This window comes from Bubalus kerabau, chromosome 11, assembly GCF_029407905.1.
Source record: "Bubalus kerabau isolate K-KA32 ecotype Philippines breed swamp buffalo chromosome 11, PCC_UOA_SB_1v2, whole genome shotgun sequence".
Classification (NCBI taxonomy): domain Eukaryota; kingdom Metazoa; phylum Chordata; class Mammalia; order Artiodactyla; family Bovidae; genus Bubalus; species Bubalus kerabau.
The window spans coordinates 107,956,211-107,977,759 of NC_073634.1; positions in this window are offsets into that span (position 1 = coordinate 107,956,211).

Sequence of the window (21,549 nt, forward strand, 5' to 3'; positions counted from 1 at the left end):
CCCTGGGTTTGATTCCTGGGTTGGGACGATCCCCTGGAGTAAGGGAATGGCCACCCACTCCAGCATCCCCACCTGGAGAATCCCATGCACAGAGGAGCCTGGCGGGCTGCATACAGTCCATGGGGTCACAAAGGGTCAAATACTGCTGAGCAACTAACGCCTTCACTTACTTTTTTCCAAAGAGAAAGGGCTGGTGAAGGCCTCAAGGGACTCACATGAATTCACACAAATTTGAATGATTTGCCAGAAATTTTAAACATAAAAAATAAGAGCAAAGTGGAATAGACACCAGTGACACACGTTAGAACGTGTTGCCGAGAAGGGCGATGGACCCAGGATTATAAATACATGCACTTTATTTCACTTCAATGCGCTCAGTTATGTTTTCCTATTTTTAGAAAGCATTTTAGTTTCGGAAATGAACTATTTTGCAGCGCCTCCGCTACAATACAGCTAACTTGCAGGTGAGCGCACAGCCAGCCTGGGGAGCTTTGCTTCCGGCTAGTTCCCTGCTGCGGGGGTGTCCGTGTTTATAGTCCCTGGTTCAGGGCCAGGCGCTCAGCTCAGCTCCTCAGCCGTGCGGATCTCTAACACCGGTGTTTATTTCAACTTGATCTTAAAAAGAATGTGTTTTCCATGAACTTGCTGCCAAACGTTCAAGTTTATGGGAACGAACTCCACTTTCCTGAGGCCCCCTCTGGCCCTTTCTCTGTGACCAATCGTGTTTTCTCTCCACGCGCAGCCTCTTGACGAGGCTTCCCAGGTAAAGGGCCCTCCCACCTGTGAGTGCAGGAGACCTGCATTCTGTCCCTGGATCAGGAAGATCCCCTGGAGGAGGAAATGTCAACGCACTCCAGGATTCTTGCCCCGAGAATCCCACAGACAGAGGAGCCTGGCAGGCTACAGTCCGCGGGGTTGCAGGAGTCAGACACGACTGAAGCGGCTGAGCACGTGCTCTTGAGAGAGGCTGGGGTGCCCTGTGGCGGGGACGGATCCACGTCCCCACGGCCAGGCTCAAGGAGAGAGGTGGTGTTGGCCTCGCCACCCTCTGCGTCGTATGGGGAGCATCTCCATGTAAGCTCCGTCTCTGCATCGTGGCCCCAGGGGAGCAGGCCCCTTCGGGTCAGACAGGCCTCTCTATGTGTCCCTGTAGCCAGGACCCCACGGCCTCCAGATACACTTGAATGGATGAATTAATGAATGATTAGCCTCCCGCCTCAGGGGCTCTTGCTGACGCCCTCCCCCTCCTCTGTCCCTTGACTCAGCCCCAGCATATCCACCCCCAGGGGGCTCCTCGTCTGGGGGCCAAGTGGGCTTCTGTCCCGGCTGCTGGAGACCTCCACCCGAGGAAGACAGCTCCACGAGGGGTCCCCTGATGCTCCCTCCAGGTGCAGACCCTGACACCCCCAGAGCAGGTTGCCATCAGCCCCTCCCAGAGGCCTCTGTCTGCAGGGGCCACAGGTTGCGCACAGAGCCTGAACACCTGGGGAGGTCCCCGCGGCCTCTGCTTTCTGGGCTCCGGCCTGACTCAGCCTCTGCTGTGCTGCCTCCTCCTCCTTGCAAGGAGTAGGCTCTGGCCTTTTCCTCTGCGCCCAAGTGCACGGGAGAGGGCGACCGCCAACCTTAGGTTTGGGGGGAACAGAGGGCTATGGTGCTGGAGAAGACTCTTGAGAGTCCCTTGGACTGCAAGGAGATCCAATCAGTCCATCCTAAAGATCAGTCCTGGGTGTTCATTGGAAGGACTGATGTTGAAGCTGAAACTCCAAACTTTGGCCACCTCATGCGAAGAGCTGATTCATATGAAAAGACCCTGCTTCTGGGAAAGATTGAGGGTGGGAGAAGACGGGGACGACAGAGGATAAGATGGTTGGATGGCATCACCAACTCAATGGACATGAGTTTGGGTAAGCTCCAGGAGTTGGTGATAGACAGGGAGGCCTGGTGTGCTGCGGTTCATGTGGTCGCAAAGAGTTGGACATGACTGAGTCACTGAACTGAACTGAACTGAAGGCTGATTGCTCCTTGCTCTGAGCTTCTGGTGATAGAGGATGGAGCTGGCTTCAGGACAAAGGGGCCTCAGGGTGGGAGGGGTTCCAGAGGGCAGGTGGGCCCAGATCTCGGATGTGGGTGCTGGGGGAGGATAGTACTCTTCGCTGCGGGGCCAGTGGGCCGGGCCCCTGCGAGGATGGAGCAGGCAGGTGTTCAGCTGGTGTGGCCATGGGGCCTGGACCCAGCCTGGCTCTTTCCTGCTCTCAGAGCCCAGAGCTCACCCAGGCTCCTGCTGCGGCAGCAGAGGGCAGGGCCTGAGCTGGGGAGACCATCTCTGGGAGGTGGAGGGCGGAGGTGGGGACGTGGCGTCTACAGCTCTTGCCGGCCGGCCGGCTGGTCTGTGGGAGGCCTGGCGGGGTGACTCATCGGAGCTGAGTGGAACAGGGCCCAGCTGTTCCCAGAGCCGCCGGGAGGTCCCTGTGTTGCAAGCTGAGCGGGGAGGGGGCAGGCCGGCACTCCCACCTGCTGACCTCCCTGGGAAAGGCTGCCGCAGGCCCCGCACCAGGGGTCCAGCCTGCAGTGCCCGGCCCTGAGAACCTGAGCCTCTGGGTGCCAGATCCAGGAGGTCCTGGGTGCACAGCATGGCCAGGCCCCTGGTCGGGTCTGCAGAGCTGGACCATGCTGGCTGTTCCTCCTCATAGAGGGGCCTGCGATGAGGAAACCCAGGTGCCTAGAAAATCAAGTAGCAGGCCCAAGGCCCCGAGGCCCCTGGGGCTGGAGCCCAGAGTTTTCTGAGAACCCACCACTGCTGTCTGCCCTGGGAGCCGTGGTCCAACCCAGGTGGCAAATGCCTGGGAGGGGCCAGTGCTCCCTCCAGACACACGAAGGAGGGTGCTTCTACCCCCTAGCAGGAGGCAGCCTCTGGGAGCTTCTGTCCCCAGCCCCTGGCAGACCTCCCACCTGATCAGAATCGATGGGTCTTGTGATGTTCGAGTCTCCAGCCTCCCAGGGCTGCAGAAGCCCACACCCCGTCGTGAGTCATGAATGCCCAGGCTGGACACTGGATCCCAGATGTCCCTGTCCACAGCCAAGCTCACACCCGGGAGCCGCCCCCCGACCAGTCCCAGGTCGACCCCTGACCCTGTCCTCACCCTACTCCTTCCCTGTGAAGTCCCCGGTGACTCCGGGCTCTCAGCTGCCTTGCTCGAACCTCCACCCCCACCATGCCATGGCTTCTCCTCTGTGTCTGCATCTTCTCTTACAAGGACGCCGGTCATCGGGTTGAGGGCCATCCTGACCCAGGAGGAGCATGTCTCCAGCCTTAACTCATTATGTCTGCACAGACCCTGTTTCCCAGAGTCACAGTCTGAGGCTCTGGGTGGTTGCACATCAGAGGGGATGTCAGTCTACCTGCTGCTGCTGCTAAGTCGCTTCAGTCGGGTCTGACTCTGCGACCCCATAGACGGTGGCCCACCAGGCTCCCCTGTCCCTGGGATTCTCCAGGCAAGAACACTGGAGTGGGATGCCATTTCCTTCTCCTACTTTCTTACAAAGAAGCAGAGTCAGTCAGAGGACGCAGGAAGCAAGGCTCCCTCGGCTTCCAGCTCGCGGGCCCCTGGTCGACAGGTGTTGTTAATATTACCTGGCTGGATCCTCCTGACACACGAGGCATCATTGTTTGCATACGTTCAGGGCCCATTGAGAATTTCCATGCGTTCCCACCCTTCTATGCTCACCATCTCTGCTTACAAACATCCTTCCCCTGGAGCCACGACGGGCGTGCCTGGAATCCACCCTTTAGGATTTCCTGCAGAGACAGTCTGATGCTGGTAACTTTCTTCACTTTCATGGTCCTGAAAATGTGTTTATTTGGCCCTCGTTCTTGGAAAGCATTTTCACTGGGTATTTTTTTTCGGGTCATGGAGGTGGCCTTTCACGGGCTTCTGGTTTTCTTTCCTGCTGGACAAGTCAACCGTCAGCGTTACTCACCAGAAAACAATCTGTCTCCTTCTTTGGCTGCTTTTCAAATACGTTTGACCTTTGAACACCACGGGGGTTAGGCATACCGACCCCCGCACCGTTGAAAATTCAAGTAACTTTTGACCTCCCCAGAGCCTGGCTACTAATAGCTTACTGCTGGCAGAACCATATGATAACTTGGTCAGTTACGTGTATTTTTATATCATATGTACTGTATACGCGCTTTTTTTTTTTTTAAATAAAGTAAGCTAGGAAGAGAAAACGTCATTCAGAAACTTGTAAGGAAAAGAACATACATTTAGAGTACGGGACTGCATTCATCCATTCTGTAAGTCTACATCATCTGTGTACAGGACGAGTCATCTGCCAGGACTGACGTGAGTGCTGTCTTATATGATACAGAGCACAGTACATGTCATATGCATTACTAGAATTGGACATCGACAATGAGAAGATCATGTGAAAAAATCAGATATCTTTTTATAGGTGTAACGATTCATGCGTTGATAACAAAGAAGCAACAGTAAGGTTCCTTTGTGGTCACCTTGTATCATCAACACAACTGCTTCATGGTAACCTAACCTCACACTCATGAATTTTTTTTGCTTGTTTTTGTTTAGTTGCTAAGTTGTGTCCAACTCTTTTGCCATCCCAGGGACTGTAGCCTGCCAGGCTCCTCTGTCTGTGCGATTTCCCAGGCAAGAATAGTGGCACGCGTTGCCATTTTCTTCTCCAGGGGAGCTTCCCGATCCAGGGATCAAACCCTCGTCTCCTGCATTGCAGGCGGATTCTTTGCCACCTGAGCCATCAGGGAAGGCCCAGCACTAACGGGTGAATCAGTATAAAATGTTTATGATGTACAGGGAATTACCTGGGGATCCAATGGTTAGGACTCGATGTTTTCACTGCTGTGGCCTGGGTCCTATTTCTGTTTGGGGAACTAAGATCCTTCAAGCCGTACAGTGTCCCTGCCCCCCAAAATGTTTATGACAAATAGTTCAGTTCAGTTCAGTCGCTCAGTCGTGTATGACTCTTTGTCACCCCATGGACTGCAGCACGCCAGGCTTCTCTGTCCATCACCAACTCCTGGAGCTTACTCAAACTCATGTCCATCGAGTCAGTGATGCCATCCAACCATCTCATCCTCTGTCATCCCCTTCTCCTCCTGCCCTCAATCTTTCCCAGCATCAGGGTCTTTTCCAATGAGTCAGCTCTTCGCATCAGGTGGCCAAAGTATAGGAGTTTCAGCTTCAGCATCAGTCCTTCCAATGAATATTCAGGACTGATTTTCTTTAGGATGGACTGGTTGGATCTCCTTGCAGTCAAGGGACTCTCAAGAGTCTTCTCCAACACCACAGTTCAAAAGCATCAATTCTTCAGTGCTCAGCTTTCTTTATAGTCCAACTCTCACATCCATACATGACTACTGGAGAAACCATAGCTTTGACTAGATGGATCTTTGTTGGCAAAGTAATGTCTCTGCTTTTTAATATGCTGTCTAGATTGGTTACAGCTTTTCTTCCAAGGACCAAGTGTCTTTTAATTTCATGGCTACAGTCACCATCTGCAGTGATTTTGGACCTCCCTCCCCAAATAAAGTCTGCCACTATTTCCACTGTTTCCCTATCTATTTGCCATGAAGTGATGGGACCAGATGCCATGATCTTAGTGTTCTGAATGTTGAATTTTAAGCCAACTTTTTCACTCTTCTCTTTTACTTTCATCAAGAGGCTCTTTAGTTCTTTGCTTTCTGCCGTAAGGGTGGTGTCATCTGCGTATCTGAGGTTATTGATATTTCTCCTGGCAATCTTGATTCCAGCTTGTGCTTCACCAAGCCCAGCGTTTCACGTGAGGTACTCTGCATATGAGTTAAATAAGCTGGTAACCAGCAGCATTGTCAAAGAGCAGTCCTATTTTGAAAGGAATCTTTTTTTTTCTGAGTAGTAGTTCCCAATGATGGGATTAAAATGTTCCACAGGCCATACTGTAGACAGACGTGGTGTCGTGCAGGCCGTCCTGTTCCGTGTACAGAACGCTGGTGTCATTCGTAAGGGCCCCGGGGCCTCAGCTGGCGCGTGAGCACTGGCTTCAGCTTCAGGCCCGCAGCTGCATTAGCCCCAACACGAGAGCCAGCCTGCCCTCTGAAGCTTAGAAGCCAGGCATTGACTTCTCCTCTCTGTAAAAGGCCTGGCTGGCATCTTCTTCCAGGGAGGCTGTTCCCTCTACACCGAGCGTCTGCCGTCTAGCGTGGCTCCCCCACGGATGATCTGCTGCGGCTCCTGCATCAGCATCCCTGCTTCGCCTGCACTTGCTCGTTATGAGACGGCTTCTCCTCCGAACCCTCTCGAGCCAACCCTGCCGGGTTCAGAGTTTCCTTCTGCAGCCTCCTCACCCCGCTCAGTCTTCACAGAATTGAAGAGATTAGGGCCCTCCTCTGGATGAGGCTTTGGCTTAAGGGAGTGTTGGGCCAGTTTGATCCTCTATCCAGACCACCCGAACTTTCTCCGTACCAGCAGGAAGGCTGTCTCTCTTTCTTACCATCCGTGTGATCCCTGGAGCAGCACTGTTAATTTCCTTCAAGCGCGCTCTTTGCCTTCACACCTTGGGTAGCTGTTTGGTGCAAGAGGCCTGGCTCCAGGCCCGTCTCAGCTCTGACACACCTTCCTCACTGAGCTCCACCATTTCTAGCTTTGATTTAAAGTGACAGACGAGCGGCTCTTCCTTTCCCTTGAACACTCGGGGGTCACGGTAGGTTCTTAATCGACCAAATGCCACTGCTCTTGCGTCTCGGGGAAAAGGGAGGCCGGATGAGAGGGGAGAGGCGGGGGATCGGCCGGTCGGTGGAGGCGTCAGAACACACACGTTTGTCAGTTCAGTTCGCCGTCTTACGTGGGTGCAGCTCGTGGCTTCTCAGATAATGACAAGAGTAACACCAGAGGCCACAGGTCACCACAACGGATCTAACAATGATGAAAATGTTTGAAACACTGGGGAAATTCCTTAATGTGACACAGAGATAGGAGTGAGAAATGCTGTTGGGAAAACGGAACCAATAGACTTGCCTGACACAAAACTTTAATTTGTGAAAAATGAAATGTCTGTGAAGTACAATAAATTGAGCTTTGTCTGTATCGAAAGACTCTCCTCTCTCTACTGCATGTTTTTGGCTCCTTGGTTGTAAGTGAACAGATCACATACACATGGGTTTCTTTTGGGATTCTCGGTTCTCTTCCCTTGGTTCGTCTGTCTGTTTTTTATACCAGGACCATTCTGCTTTGATTACTACAGTTTTGCAACATAATTTGAGAGGACCAAGTGCGACGCCTCCAGCTTTTTTTCTTCCTCGAGATTGCTCCGGGACTTCCTCAGTAGTCCAGTGTTAAGAATCCGCCTGCCAATGCAGAGGACACAGGTTTAATCCCTGGTCCAGGAAGATTCACACGCTGAGGGGCAGCTCAGCCACGACCGCTGAGCCCACATGCTGCCACTACAGAGGCCCACGAGCCCTAGAGCCACGCGCCTCAGCAAGAGAGAGGCCGCCAGAATGAGACGCTTGTGCACCCACCGAAGAGGGGGCCCCTCTTGGTACAAGTAGAGGAAGCCCAGGCGCAGCCACTGACCCAGCACAGCTGAAAAGACAAAATTGCCTTGGTTATTTGGTTTCATAAAAATTAGGGTTGCTATTTTATTTTATTTCTGAGCTTTGCCACAAGGCTGGCGGGATGTTGCCTGACCAGGGACTGAATCTCGGCTGCGGCAGTTAAAACCTGGAATCCTAACCACCAGTCTACCAGGGAGCTTCCCTGATGCTTTTGTGCCTTTATTAAAAAAATTTATTGCTGTTTTATTTTCAAATGTACCATTTTATTTCAATGTTTTTAGATCATTGTGCACGGCACGTGGGATCTTCGTTCCCTGACCAGGGACGGGACCCGTGGCCACTGCGGTGATAGCAGAGTCTTAACCGCTGGGCCAGGGCAGTCCCTGTTGGTTCTAAATCTGTGGGAAATGCCATTGCCACTGCACCGAATCTGCAGATTGCTTGGGTAGCATGGACATTTTAACCACACGAATTTTTCCAATCCATGAGTGTGGGATAGCTTTCCATTTATTTCTTTAATGTCAAGGAAAATTATTTAAAGGTTGAAAAAAAAAAGCTATCCTTTTTAAGTCATCTTGGGGCATTATTCAAGGGCATGCAAGGAGTATTCTTACCTAGAGAACATGCCCGTGAACTTTGCCCTTTACTGTTAATTAAGAGTCCGGACTTCGAGACGTTATGTTAACTCGTAGGTTTGCATGCGGCAGAAGGTGACCCCGGGGTCACAGTTCTCTTGCCTGCGGGACCCTGGTCTGTGTCACCTCTAACTCACCCGTCCTGATCCTCAGACTGCTTCACCCTCTCTTTGGTTCCTGTGTTAATGAGCTCATAAATTGTTGATACAAATTCATTTTATATTTGTGTGACAGCCTTGCTTCTGGTCTGTAAGTCAGCTTGGACAGCCTCAAAGAACGCTGAGGCACCACAGCGTGTCCTGTGTACAGACCACAGGCTGGTGTCGGGGGTCTCCAGCCAGACCAGAGCCCCCGGTCTGCGGCTCCCCTGCACCCAGCTCCCTGTCCCACGGAGTCCATTACCCCACTGGGCTAGGGTTCTCCTAAGGACCAGACGAGACCCCGCTAAGCTCTGGAGGAACAATTATGATAACCAAACTAGGAGTAAGCCTCAGTCTCTGTGACCTCCATAGACAACAGGGAGGGCTTCTTTTAAAACCGGGGGGGAGGGGATCAAAGAGACACCCCCGGCCCCCCCTGGTGGACCCTTACCTGTGGACGCTCCTCAGAGTTGAGCTCCCAGACCCGTGGCCCTGGGCCTCTGGCTTATCAGGAACTGGCGCCCTGAGTGCTGTTGAAATGGCTTTATGAGCTGGAACTCGCACCCCGCTCGAGGCTCGCTTGGCTTTAGGCCAGCTTCTTCATCTGGAAGAGAACCCGCACTTCTTAGCGGGGACCCTCTAATCCCCCCACGCCCGTCTGCTTTCTGTCTTGACGGATTCGCCTCTCCCGGACATTCTGTGTGGATGCAGTCATCTAATCTGGGGGCTTTGTTGGCTGCCGGGAGCAGGGAGGCTGCGAACACCGCTCAGGAGGCCCCTGGTGACCCTGCCAGGGGGGCGGGGACCCTGGACCCCCAGCCACGGCTCCGGGACAGCCGCACCCGCCATCCTGTGCCCCGTGGGCATTTCCTGAGCACCAGCCCCGGGCTCTGCTCCGGGTGGGGGTTGGGGGATGCCCGTGAACAAGGCACATGCGTGCCCACCCGCCCTCGAGGCCCAGCCCAGAGGGGCAGAAGTGACCGCTCGCTCGGGGGGTGGGGGATGTGGTGGGGCAGCGGTCCTTCACCTCTGGTCACTATGGCCCCCCCAGTGGAGGGTTGCTTGTGAGGTGCCCCCTGAGATGGACCCTGGCCTGGATGGGGTGCCGTCTGTTTGCACTCAGCCTCCGCCCGGCCAGGGTGACATCACCGGAGCTCTCGGCCTGGCGGGCGCTGGTGGCCGGCCCCTGGGACAGCTCAGCCCGGGCCCCCGCTGGGGGGCGGGGGGCCCAGGGCCTGGCCTCGCAGGCAGGGGTGGGGGTGCACACCCTCCCGCAGCCCTGCGCTCCCTTCCTGTTGCTCAAGGGCCATAAGTGCACCAGGCAGGCTGGGCTCTGTGCACGGGCCCAGCCGTGTGGGGAGGCCGCCCCGTTCCTCAGGGACTTACCCCCTCCTGCTGCCAGTGACCGAGAGCAGGGCGGGGCCCCTGGGGCCGCTGGGCCGAGAGTCCGGGCCTCGAGGGGCTTGGGCCAGGCCCCGCCGCCTCCTGAGATCCCTGGATCCAGCCCCGACCCTGGGGTTCTGACAGTTACTGACCACCCCCATCCCCACCCTGTGCCAGCCCAGGGAAGCAGCTGGTCACCTTTAACCTTCCCAGCGTTCCAATGCCCACCGTCTAGGTGAGGAAACTGGCCCAGAGGCCTCAGGAAGACCGGAGGCTGAGACGCACGTCCCGCTGCCCTGAAGACCACGCTCTTGGCTCTGCCCACGGGCCGGTGGCTACTGCCTCGGGTCAAGGGGCCTGGACACAGGTCCTGAGCCTGTGGCCCGTCTGCACGGGAGGCCTGGGGGCCTAGAAGCTCAGAGCTGCCATCTCCTCCCCTTGCAGAGTGTGTGCGTGTTGGGGGGAGCGTGACACTCCCTGGCAGCTCGCTGGAGGGCCGGGTGAGATGACAGATGTCCTGGGGCCTTGTTTGAAGAGCTGGGGGGAGGACAGTGGGGAAGGGCCGGGCCCCTGCAGGTCACGGCGTCTCCAGTACTTTGGTCACCTCATGCGAAGAGTTGAGTCATTGGAAAAGACACTGATGCTGGGAGGGACTGGGGGCAGGAGGAGAAGGGGACGACAGAGGATGAGATGGCTGGATGGCATCACTGACTCGATGGACATGAGTCTGAGTGAACTCCGGGAGTTGGTGATGGACAGGGAGGCCTGGTGTGCTGTGATTCATGGGGTTGCAAAGAGTCGGACACGACTGAGTGACTGATCTGATCTGATCTGGAAGAGAAACCGTGCACCTGTAACTTATATAATGTGCTGTGCTGTGCTTAGTCGCTTAAGTTCAGTCAGTTCAGTTCAGTCGCTCAGTCATGTCTGACTCTTTGTGGCCCCATGAATCGCAGCACGCCAGGCCTCCCTGTCCATCACCATCTCCCAGAGTTCACTCAGACTCACGTCCATCGAGTCAGTGATGCCATCCAGCCATCTCATCCTCTGGCGTCCCCTTCTCCTCCTGCCCCCAATCCCTCCCAGCATCAGAGTCTTTTCCAAGGAGTCAACTCTTCACATGAGGTGACCAAAGTACTGGAATTTCAGCTTTAGCATCATTCCTTCCAAAGAAATCCCAGGGCTGATCTCCTTTAGGATGGACTGGTTGGCTCTCCTTGCTGTCCGAGGGACTCTCAAGAGTCTTCTCCAACACCACAGTTCAAAAGCATCAATTCTTCGGCACTCAGGTTTCTTTATGGTCCAACTCTCACATCCATACATGGGGTTGAGTAGGGTCTCCCCATAGACGTGCTCCCCACCCCCCGAATATCAGATGGGACCTTATGTAGGAATAGGATCTTGGCAGGTGTGATTAGTTAAGGCTCTGGAGGTGAGATGGCCCTGGATTTAGGGTGAGTCCTTACGGAAGAAGAGAAGCTCATGGAGACATAAAGCAGAGGGTCTAGTGAGGATAAGTGAAGACCAGGGTGACGCGGCCCCAAGCCAGGGCCTCCTGGGGCCGCCCAGGGCTGGAGGAGGCAGGAAGGTCTCTCCCGGAGCGTCTGGAAGGCGCGCACCGCTGTGGCACTTGGGTCTCAGGCTTCTGGCGTCCAAGCTGGGAGAGGTGACGGTCTGTTGGATGAATGTCTTTGCTTCCAGCCTCTCACGTATGGTCGCTTGTTGCAGCAGACCCAGGACACTCACAGGCCACGTCAACCAGCTCGTGGGGGGAGGGGTTGCTCCAGATGCCTTCCCTGGGGCTTCCCATGAGTTTGGGTAAGCTCCGGGAGTTGGTGATGGACAGGGAGGCCTGGCGTGCTGCAGTCCATGGGGTTGCAAAGAGTTGGACAGACTGAGGGACTGAACTGAACTGGGGCTTCCCTGGTGGTCCAGTGGTTAAGATGATGCCTTCCAGTGCAGGGGGTGTGGTTCAATCCCTGGTCAGAGAGCTAAGATCCCACCTGCTGCATGGCCAAAAAAGCAAAACATGAAACAGAAGCAATATTGCAACAAATTCAGTATAAAGACTTTGAAAACGTTGTGGTTGTTTGATTTTTTTTTTGAAAGTCCCTCAGTTGTGTCCGGCTCTTTGTGACCCCATGGACTATACAGTCCATGGGATTCTCCAGGCCAGAATACTGGAGTGGGTAGCCTTTCCCTTCTCCAGGGGATCTTCCCGAGCCAGGGATTGAACCCAGGGCTCCTGTGTTGCAGGGAGATTCTTTACTAGCTGAGCCACAAGGGAAGCCCCAGCACACTGGAGTGGGCAGCCTATCCCCTCCCCAGCGAGTCTTCCTGACCCAGGGATCGAACCGGGGTCTCCCTTATTGTTGTTGTTGTTTAGTTGCTAAGCTGTGTTTGACTCTCTGACCCCGTGGACCGCAGCACACAGGCTCCTCTGTCCTCCACTAACTTCCCTGTCCTTCACCATCTCCCAGAGCTGCTCAAACTCATGTCCACTGCATCCGTGATGCCATCCAGCCATCTCATCCTCTGTTGCCACCTTCTCCTCCTGCCCTCAATCTCTCCCAGCATCAGGGTCTTTTCCAGTGAGTCAGCTCTTCACATCAGGTGGTCAAAGGCTTGGAGCTTCAGCTTCAACATCAGTCCTTCCAATGAACACCCAGGTCTGATTTCCTTTAGGACGGACTGGCTGGACCTCCTTGCAGTCCAAGGGACTCTCAAGAGTCTTCTTCGGCACCACAGTTTGAAAGCATCAATTCTTTGTCACTCAGCCTTCTATATGGTCCAGCTCTCACATCCATACATGACCACTGGAAAAGCCATGGCTTTGACTAGACGGACCTTTGTTGGCAACGTGATATCTCTGCTTTTCAATACGTTGTCTAGGTTTGTCATAAAGTGGGCCACATAAAAAAATCTTTACAGAATAGGGTCAAGCCTCCCCACCAGCTGCTCCCCAGGGTCCCTGGCCATGGGTGTTCTCAGGGAGCCCCTCACGGAGCAGCAGACAGGCTCAGAGATGCTGGGAAGAGGATGCTGAGTCCCAGCCCACGTGTGTTTGGCCTCAGGCGATGCGCTCAGCCTGTTGTCCATGGATTTCACAGGGGCTCAGGGGTGGATGGTGTGGGTCCCTCTGGTCTCCAGCCTCTGCTTTCTCCCTGCACTCACAGGGTCCCTCCCGGTGCCTCCACTGGCTGGCCCCTCGCCCCCGCCCCCGCCAGGACCTGGTGGGGTGAGGCGTTGTCCCTTCTCTGTGCTGGCGCTGTGGCACCAGTCCTGGCGCTAAGCAACCCAGACACAAGCCGGAACCGTGCCCCTGCCAGGGCGGGGCTGCACGGGCCTGCCTGGGAGGAGGGCCTCCGGGGCCTGGATCGGCCTGTCCTCCTGGTCTTTTTGTGACGGCCTCAGGGCTGGCCCAGATCTCCAGGGACCCCGTCTCAGCAGATCTGGGGGCTTCCCAAGCTCCTCCTGGCAGCGTCTGCATCTTGGGTCAAGATCCAAAGCCCTCCACACCCATGTAATCCTAAATAAAGGCAGCGCTAACCTGTTAAATAAGTGTGAGCATGTCTAATGGAGTTTGGTTTTGCCCAAAATGTTGTTTATTCCCCTAGAAACTCCTGTTTCTCACATTCTGCCCATCGGTTTTGATGGGTCCAGGCAGGTACCTGCTCTGCCCCCCAGGAGCGGGGGCTCGTTTCCCCCGAGCTGACCGCCCGCCTGCTGCCCTTTGCCCAGCCCCAGGCCCGTGGGCTCCCCCGAGGTGGACGGAACGAGCTGCCGGCTCCCTTCTCTGCCTGCAGATGGGCTTTTGGTGCCCTTCCCCAGGGGGCTGTGTCCACCCTCTTCTCTCTGCTGCTTTCTTCTCCTCCCCACTGCTCGTTCTTTATTGTTATGAGAGTTTTCAAACATTCATCATTTCAAACAAAAAGGGAAAGAAAAGAGACTTATGCCGGCCCACGTGGCTGCCACCTGGACTCGGCCATGACACTCCCGCCTTGTGGGTGGGAAGGGCCCCTCCGGCACCCCCTTCTCTGTTGATGGGGTTAACGTTTCCCGCCGGCCCTTTCTCCGGCACCCCCTTCTCTGTTGATGGGGTTAACGTTTCCCGCCGGCCCTTTCTTCCCAGTCTGCCCCTCCCCGCTCGGACATCTGAAGCCAGTCCCTGTGCCTGAGGGCCCTGGCCCCCCCAGCTGTGCATTCGCCTGTCCAGACTCCGGGTGGACAGATGGACAGACGGCCTGCAGCCTCCTGTGCCTCCCCCCTTCCCTCTTCTCCTTCCTCTCCCTCCTCCACTTCCTCCTCCTCCTCCTCTCTGGCCTAATAACCTTTGGAAAGAGAATGGCAGACACCCTGACGCTTCCCCTTCAAACCTTGGCCCGCCTCTCCTGAAAGCAAGGCCAGGCTCCAGGGTGAGCCCGAAGCCGTCCTGGTGCCTGAGAACCCAGCCATCTCCACACTGCATCAACCCTCGGGTCCGTGTGCCGTTTCCGCCATTGTGCCAAGAGGCACCTTATGGCTTTTGGGGTTGGGGTTGTGGACCGTGACTTCATGTCTCCCGTGTGGCTCCGCCTCTGGTCTGTTTCACTGGAGGACGCCCAACCCCTTCATGTTTTCCCAGGACACCGACTCACGGATGCTTTGGAGAGCAAGCCGGTTGCCTTGCAGACCATCCCAGTCTGGAGATCCTCGGATGTCACTTTCCTTGGTTCCCGTCACCTGTGCTTCAGCTGCAAAGGCTGGATGAGGGGCAAGTGGACGTGTGGATAAGAGCACTTGGTGTCTGACTGGCACCGCATCCCGGGCCCTTTTAAAGCCGGTGGGTCCCTTCAGGGGACCCTCGCCAGGCCCCTCTACTGTGCCAGGAGCATCAGGACCCGGCTCGTGCCTCCCTGCTGCGGGGCAGGGCAGGTCCAGGGGCGGCCCTGTCTCAGCCCAGCTGCCCCAGGGCCCAGACCTGGGACCCCAGCCCCCAGGGCCCCTGGCGCTGCTCCGTGCTGGGCTCCCAAGCCCCCCTTGATTCTCCCCAGCTGTCCATCTGCTTCCGGCCCACCAGACCTTCCGCAGAGAGAGGCTGGACCAGGTGTGGGGGTGGTGGGCTCGGGGTTCCTCTTCTGTCTCCTGCTTCACGCGGCCCCGTGGGTTCTCTCTGTGGGATGGCATGCAGCAGAGTGACGGGGAGCGTCAGGAGCCATCGCCGCTCCACGGCCTCTCCTGTGCCCTTTCCTCCAGGGAGCCAGCCTGGGTTCAGGCATGCTGCAGGAGAATGCAGGGTTGGGGCTTCTCACCCACGCTCTCGCCGCCAAGCTGCAGAGATGCACAGCCTGACATGCACTGACTCACTGGCAGCCCTGAGCCCTGTGCGGATCCAGGCGTGAGATGCAGCCAGAGCCGCTCAGATGTTTCCACTCAGCGCTTGGCACAGATGCCCCAGCAGGGAACAGCGGCCCGGGCGTCAACTCAGGAAAAGGCCGCTGCCCTCTGGGTGTTTGCAGTCAGGCCTCCTGGGGCTGCTTCTCCAATGGTACAGCGGGCAGGGGGTGCAGGCAGGGGGCAGCCCTCCAACCCCCCAGGATGCCAGCTCTGGCTGTCCCCTCTGGCTTGTGCACATGTTGTACATAGAGCCACCCGCAGAGCCAAGGGGACAAAACTTTTGTGTGTAACCCAGGGAGATGGAGGCTCCACGGCTTGGGTCGCTCTGGGGTGTTGGCCGCCAGTGAGAGGCCCTGGAGACCAGGAGCTGGGCGTTGGTGGTGCCGTGGAAAGAGGCGCTTGGTTGCCAAAACCCAGAAAGAGCTGGAAGACCCGACTGACGCTAACCCGAGAGCCCGCAGCTCTCTGCCATCAGCTGTGCGTTCTCAGGACTCTGTGGAGTTTAAAAGAGCCCAGACTTCATCCTTCCAGCTCAGGTACTAATGGAAATCTCACCTCATTCCATGAGCATCCCAGACAGCTCTCAGGAAATACGTAGAGTGAAGTATTACAGTGTGGACGCAGGAGGACAACCCGGGGCCAACGTCGGGAACCAGAGGACGTGATGGTTGCACAACATGGAGGACCTTCTAGATGCGCTTCGAGTTTCCTCTTCAAAGTGGTGACCGGTGAATTTTATGTTCTGTGTGTTTTCCCACAATTAAAAAAAAAATCTTACAGCAAAACAAAAATCGGAGCCAGGGAGGACTGCAACTGGAATGGGGAGGAGCAGAGGAGGGCTTTCCAGCCAAGGCCGTCCCAGCTGAAGGGGCAGAGCGGGGTTTGCCCCTGGCTCTTCCGTCGGCAACCAAAGCGCAAAGAAAACACACTCAGATCATCGGGAAAACAGAGGGTGAGCCCCTGCGCTGTCCGGCCTGCGTGGGGGACACGCGGCTGATGATGGCAGGACGAAAATATTCAGTCCTGGGGCCCACGGCGGTAGGAGGCCTCTTACAGAGCTGCCCCTCGTCATGGGGACGGCCACGTGAGTTCCACGGCAGGAGAGTCTTGTGGACTCTCCAAGAAGCCTGGCCTGGCCTCCCATGGGGGAATAGGGAGCTTTCAGATCATCTAAGGCCCAAGAGAACCGGGCACCATGAGGGAGACAAGGAAAGAGATGCTGAGAATCTGTGGACCAAACAGGAAACCTGAGTGGAAGGAATGGTGGACTCCTGACGCGGTGGTTCGTGCCCTGAAAGCGACAGGCCGGGGCTTCCCTGGAGGTCCAGGGGCTGAGACACGGCCCCTACGGTGCAGGGGACGCGGGTTCAACCCCTGGTCAGGGCCGATCCTAAAATAAAAGTGATGGGCATGGAAGAGGGCCGGGCGCCCAGGGAAAGGGGAGACCAAGGGCTGCTGGCGTTCCAGGACCTTCCGGGAGGCGGAGGCTCGGGCCCGAGGCAGGGAGGTCTGTGCGAGTAGGGGGCTCGGCTCTGCACTGGGGGAGTGGGGGCTCAGAGAGGCGCAGTGGCTTGTCGAGGGGGCAGAGCCGTCTGTCTCAGAGCCTTTGCTCCCGCACGTCCCTTGGGAAGTCTCGGTGTGCGTGGCCGGGGGACGTCAACCCGGGATCTGGCTCTTTACCGCACAGGACATTCGAATCCCCTCCCCACTTCAGAAGACGCAGAACCTCTGGAGACACTGCAAGAGACATCCCTTCGAAGGCATGAAGGAACACAAGAGAAAATGCAAGAAAAGTGGAACGCGTCCTCGAGTGGGGTGGGGGAGGCGCTGCTGGCGTGGCTGAGCCTGATCCAGGGTCCCGGGGGGGTCCTGGAGGGGGAGTGATGGGGCCTCCACCTCCCCTCCACCTCACTGCCCAGGTCTCCCTGGGGGCTGCCTGGGTGTCCCCACAGGGCAGGGGCATGGTGGCGCGTCCCCAGAGAGCCTGGGGAGGCCGCAGTGACCTTTGAGACCTGGTCTTGGAAGTCACACAGGCCAGCCCTGCTTCTGGGCGGGAGGGGATCACCATCCCAGGGGCAGGAGGAGGGCTGGAGAAAACGAACAATCAGGAGCTCACGGCTGAGAAGGGAGCTCACGGCTCAGAGTTGGGCAGCTGGGTGACTAGAAGCAAGCTGCCCCAGACTCAGGCTGGGACCTGGGGGCTCAGGGCTGAGAGAGGGTCCTGAGGGATCAGACAGACGGGAAGGACCGATTCCTCATCAGAGACACTCATGCTGATGGCAGGCTCTCAAAGGACAGCAGCGGGAAACCGAGAGGAGCAGGAAATATCTCCACAGTGCTTCCCGAGCGACTCCCTGTCCACCCACCGTGCTCCCCAAGCAACTCCCCGTCCACCCACCGCGTGCCCGTGAAATGACATTTAAAAGTGGATGAAGGCAATGTCAGATGCGCAAGATGTGAGCTGAAGCAACCCCACAGGCCCTCAAGAAAAGAGCTCAGAAAGAATGTGACGCAGGCGGAGAGAGGGCGGTCCAGAGGGAGAAGGAGGTGCCGGAAGGAAGGGTTTGCCAGGCCTTGTATAGAGACTCACATGTTTACCAAACACAGGGCGAGGCCGTGCTGGGAGGTCGGGGTGTGGGGTGCGGGGCATCCAGGCACAGCCCTAGTCCCCCGCAGGCCAAGGGCCTCCACTGTTTCTGGGGCACTCCTCCAGGCCTGCAAAGGCACACGCGTGTGCACACACACACGCACACATATGCATTCAGTGTGACTGGTGCTGCTGCTGGAAGAAATGGGAGGAAGAAGAAACCCAGCCGACACCAGCCTCGTCTACTGCGACTGCAGAAAACAGCTCTCCCGGGAGGGATACGAGAGTAGAGCTCAAACGCCGGCCAAGGATAGTAAGAAAGCTGGGACGGGTTTACAGCGGTGCAGGGATCATAGATTTCTCTTCTGGTTTCAGAGAAAGCTAGAGCCATGAACGTTCTGCGTAGGTAGGCCCGTCAAACCTATAAAGTGACGTGGAAGTGTTAGCCATTCGATTATGTCCGACTCTTCGCGACCCCACAGACCGTAGCCCGCCAGCCTCCTCTGTCTGTGGAATTCTCCAGGCAAGAGTACTGGAGTGGGTAGCCATTTCCTTCTCCAGGGGATCTTTCTGACCCAGGGTTCAGGCCCAGGTCTCCTGCATTGTAGGTAGGTTCTTAACCATCTGAGCCGTTGTTAAAAACAAATAAAATGGAAACAGCAGCAGAAGGGAAAGTTGGAATTGAAAAGAAGCTCTGTCCATAGAAAGGCAGGACGGGGGCTCTGAGATCCTGGATGGTCAGAGGGAAGAGCAAGCACGAGAAGATAGAGTGATTCCAGATAGACCTGTGAGTAAAGTGAAGTTGCTCAGCCGTGTCCAACTCTTTGCAACCACATGGACTGTAGCCCACCCGGCTCCTCTGTCCATGGGATTCTCCAGGCAAGAATACTGGAGTGGGTTGCCATTCCCTTCTCCAGGGGATGGTCCCGACCCAGGGGTTGAACCCGGGTCTCCCACATTGCAGGCAGACGTTTTTACCGTCTCAGCCACCATACCTGTAAACTTACCAGTTAAAAGACATTGACGGATTGGAAAAATATAATAAACCTAGGCTGTGCTGTTTACGTAGGAAATCCCTCCCAAGGGAAGAGAAGAAACAGGGCCACCGAGGACCTGGGTCTTTGGCGAGCGACGTCTGGAGTCGTCTTGCCAGCAGAGGTCATGCAGAGGTCAAGGGGCAGGGGACCGCGAGGTGCAGGGAAGCCCCGCCTTGCTCCTGCCCCCGCCCCTTTCCGCTCTCCGGGGCAGCGAGTCCTGCAATCACGCCTACGATGAAGTGGTGGCTCCTGGAGCACCGCCTGTCCTCTGTGCTGGGACGTGAGTTTTCTACCAGAGGGAGCACAGACTGGATGCGTCCGAAGGGCAGAGGGTGGGATGTGTCTGTTTTTGTTTTTGTTTTTTAAAGAAAACAACTTTATTGAGTTGTAATTTGCATACCAAAGCACCCCCCGTTTTGATGCATGAATCAGCGGCATTAATTCCCTTGATGATGTCGTGCCGTCGGCACCACTCTCTGTGTTCATCACCTCAACAGAAACACTGCTAAGGGACACCCCCATCGCCCCCGGGCCCGGACACCTCCCACCTGGCTCCCTCTCTGTGAGTCTGCCTGCTCTCCACATTTCATGCACGGTATCTGTGCTCGTGTCTGGCTTCTTTCTTCGGCATCACACTTTCGAGTTCATCCCTGTGGTCGCGTGAACCAGTGCTTCACGTCTTCTCACGGCTGAGTAACGTTCCACTGTAGGGATGGGCTGTGTCTTACGGGTCCTTGGTCTGCTGGTGGCTGCACGGGTCTGCACTTCAGCTGCTGTGGAGGTGCTGCTGTGAGCCTCTGTGTCCCTGCTTCGGGTTCCTTCGGGTCTGTACCCAGGGTGGAATCCCTGGGTCATCTGGAAACTCTACACAGAGCTTGAAGATTTCCGTGGCGGCTGCACCCTTTTACATCAGTTGGTGTTTCGCTCGCCCCTCTGCACCCACGGTCTGTCTCTCTCCCCTCTACTGTTGGGCGGTCCTGGGGGACCCCTCTGACTTCCTGGTGGGTTCAGCTACTGGGTGATGGGGAGAAGAGGAGGGCGGGGAGGACCACGGGCTGAGGGACACCCCCCGCCCATGAGGTCATCTCGGCGGACCGTGTCTCTTCTCAAGCCGGCTTCTCCACCTGGGGTCTGGAAAATGCTTCTCTTCCTCCCTGGGGGCTCGGACGGCAGCCCCCAGGCACCGTGCTGTCCGTAGGGTGCCCGCTGCAGTCGCTGCTTTGAATCCGAGCTCTGCTGTTCCCTCGTCGCTGTTTTGGGAAGAAACCCTCCCTGAGTTACATCTCCATCCTCCAAGTGAACAACCCGCCTTCCAGCCCCTGCCTCCAGCTCTGCTTCTGGAGAAACCAGACTGCGCAGAACCCCCATGAACGCTGGGACCTGTGGCACCTGGGTCGTATTCTCTGAGTCCGTGCTGTCCCGCGTGGGTCATCCTGCAGGCCCCCAGGCCAGGCGGGTGGTGGTCGTGCATCCAGTGGTCCAGGCCCATGTGTCTGTCCAGTGGCGGCCAAGCTGCACGGGCAGGGGTTGGCCGCCCCCCACCACTCTTGCAGCCCCATCACAGAGAGGTCCACTGGACAGCTCTGCCCTGTACTTGGTGAGGTGTTTGCAATATTTTATACCTAAAACTGTAAATCTTTTCACTTAAAAATATGCCATGTTTGCAGCCTAAGGGAGCAGGTGATGGGGGGTGGGGGGGTGCAGAGCCTGCTGGTAGGGCTGGTGCTCTGGGGGGAGCTTCCTGGGGAAGCTGGGCCTCGGTCTCAAAGCCTGGAACAGGGCCCCGCGAGCCGGGCAGGTCTGGCGACATGGGTGGGCCACCCTGGGGTGGGGGTGCTGCTTTAGTGCCCTCATTTTTGGAGCAGGAACCCCTTCTGAGGTCCAAAGCCAGGACCTGCGGGCCAGAGCGTACCTGGGCTGTTGGGGAAGTGGCACAGATGTCTGTGTACCTGTCACCCTGCGGAGCTGCCCCGGGTAGGGAGAGCAGATGCTGTGACCTGGGGAGCAGACCCAGGCCCTCAAGGTCCTTTCCAGAGCGTCTGGTTCAAAGCCATACCCGCCCACCTGCTGGGCCCCAGGGCTCCGACTCCTCGGCTCCTCGTCTGGGAGACGAGGTCCCCTGGCCTTCCAGGACATCCTCCTTCTCCTAGGTCTGGCCTCCTCTCTTTCGCATTTTCTTAATTTAACCAGCACTTCCGAAGAACTTGCCACCTGCCTTGACTGCTTTTAAACATCCTGCAAATTTTAGCTCACTGAGTACGTGACAGCCCCATCAGACAGGCGCCTTTACGAACTCTGTTTTATGAACAAGGAACCTGCGGCAGTCAGAGCGTGTGCACGAACCGACCCTGAACTCGGTCAGGGTGGCTGAGTCTGGCTCAGGGTCCCCCTGCCTTCTGACTGGGCTGCAGGCACCATCTTCTTGTGACACTTTAAACTGCCCCGGAGTGAGATATGGGGGGCGCTGGGCTGCCGTAGCTGGCCCCCCTGTGCTGGGGCTGGACGGAGGAGCTTCCGGCCAACGAGGGACCTGGCAGCTGCAACCTGCTGGCCGGGAGGCCGCGGGCTCGGCCTCTCTGCCCCGGTGGGGCTGGCCCCGGCAGCTCCTCCATGTCTGGGGTCCCAGCAGCCCAGCACATGAGCTCATCCCGCCCGCGCCCTGGACTCTCACCAAACATGGCCCCTGTGTCCTGTCTTGTGTGAGCGACTTCAGTGGAGCCTCAAGGAAGCAGAACTCCCCGAACACTTGGAGCTGGGCTGGACTCATGTCCACCCAGCCAGCCAGGCGCCTTTGCTGCATGCTCTGAGTCTTCTTTCCCGG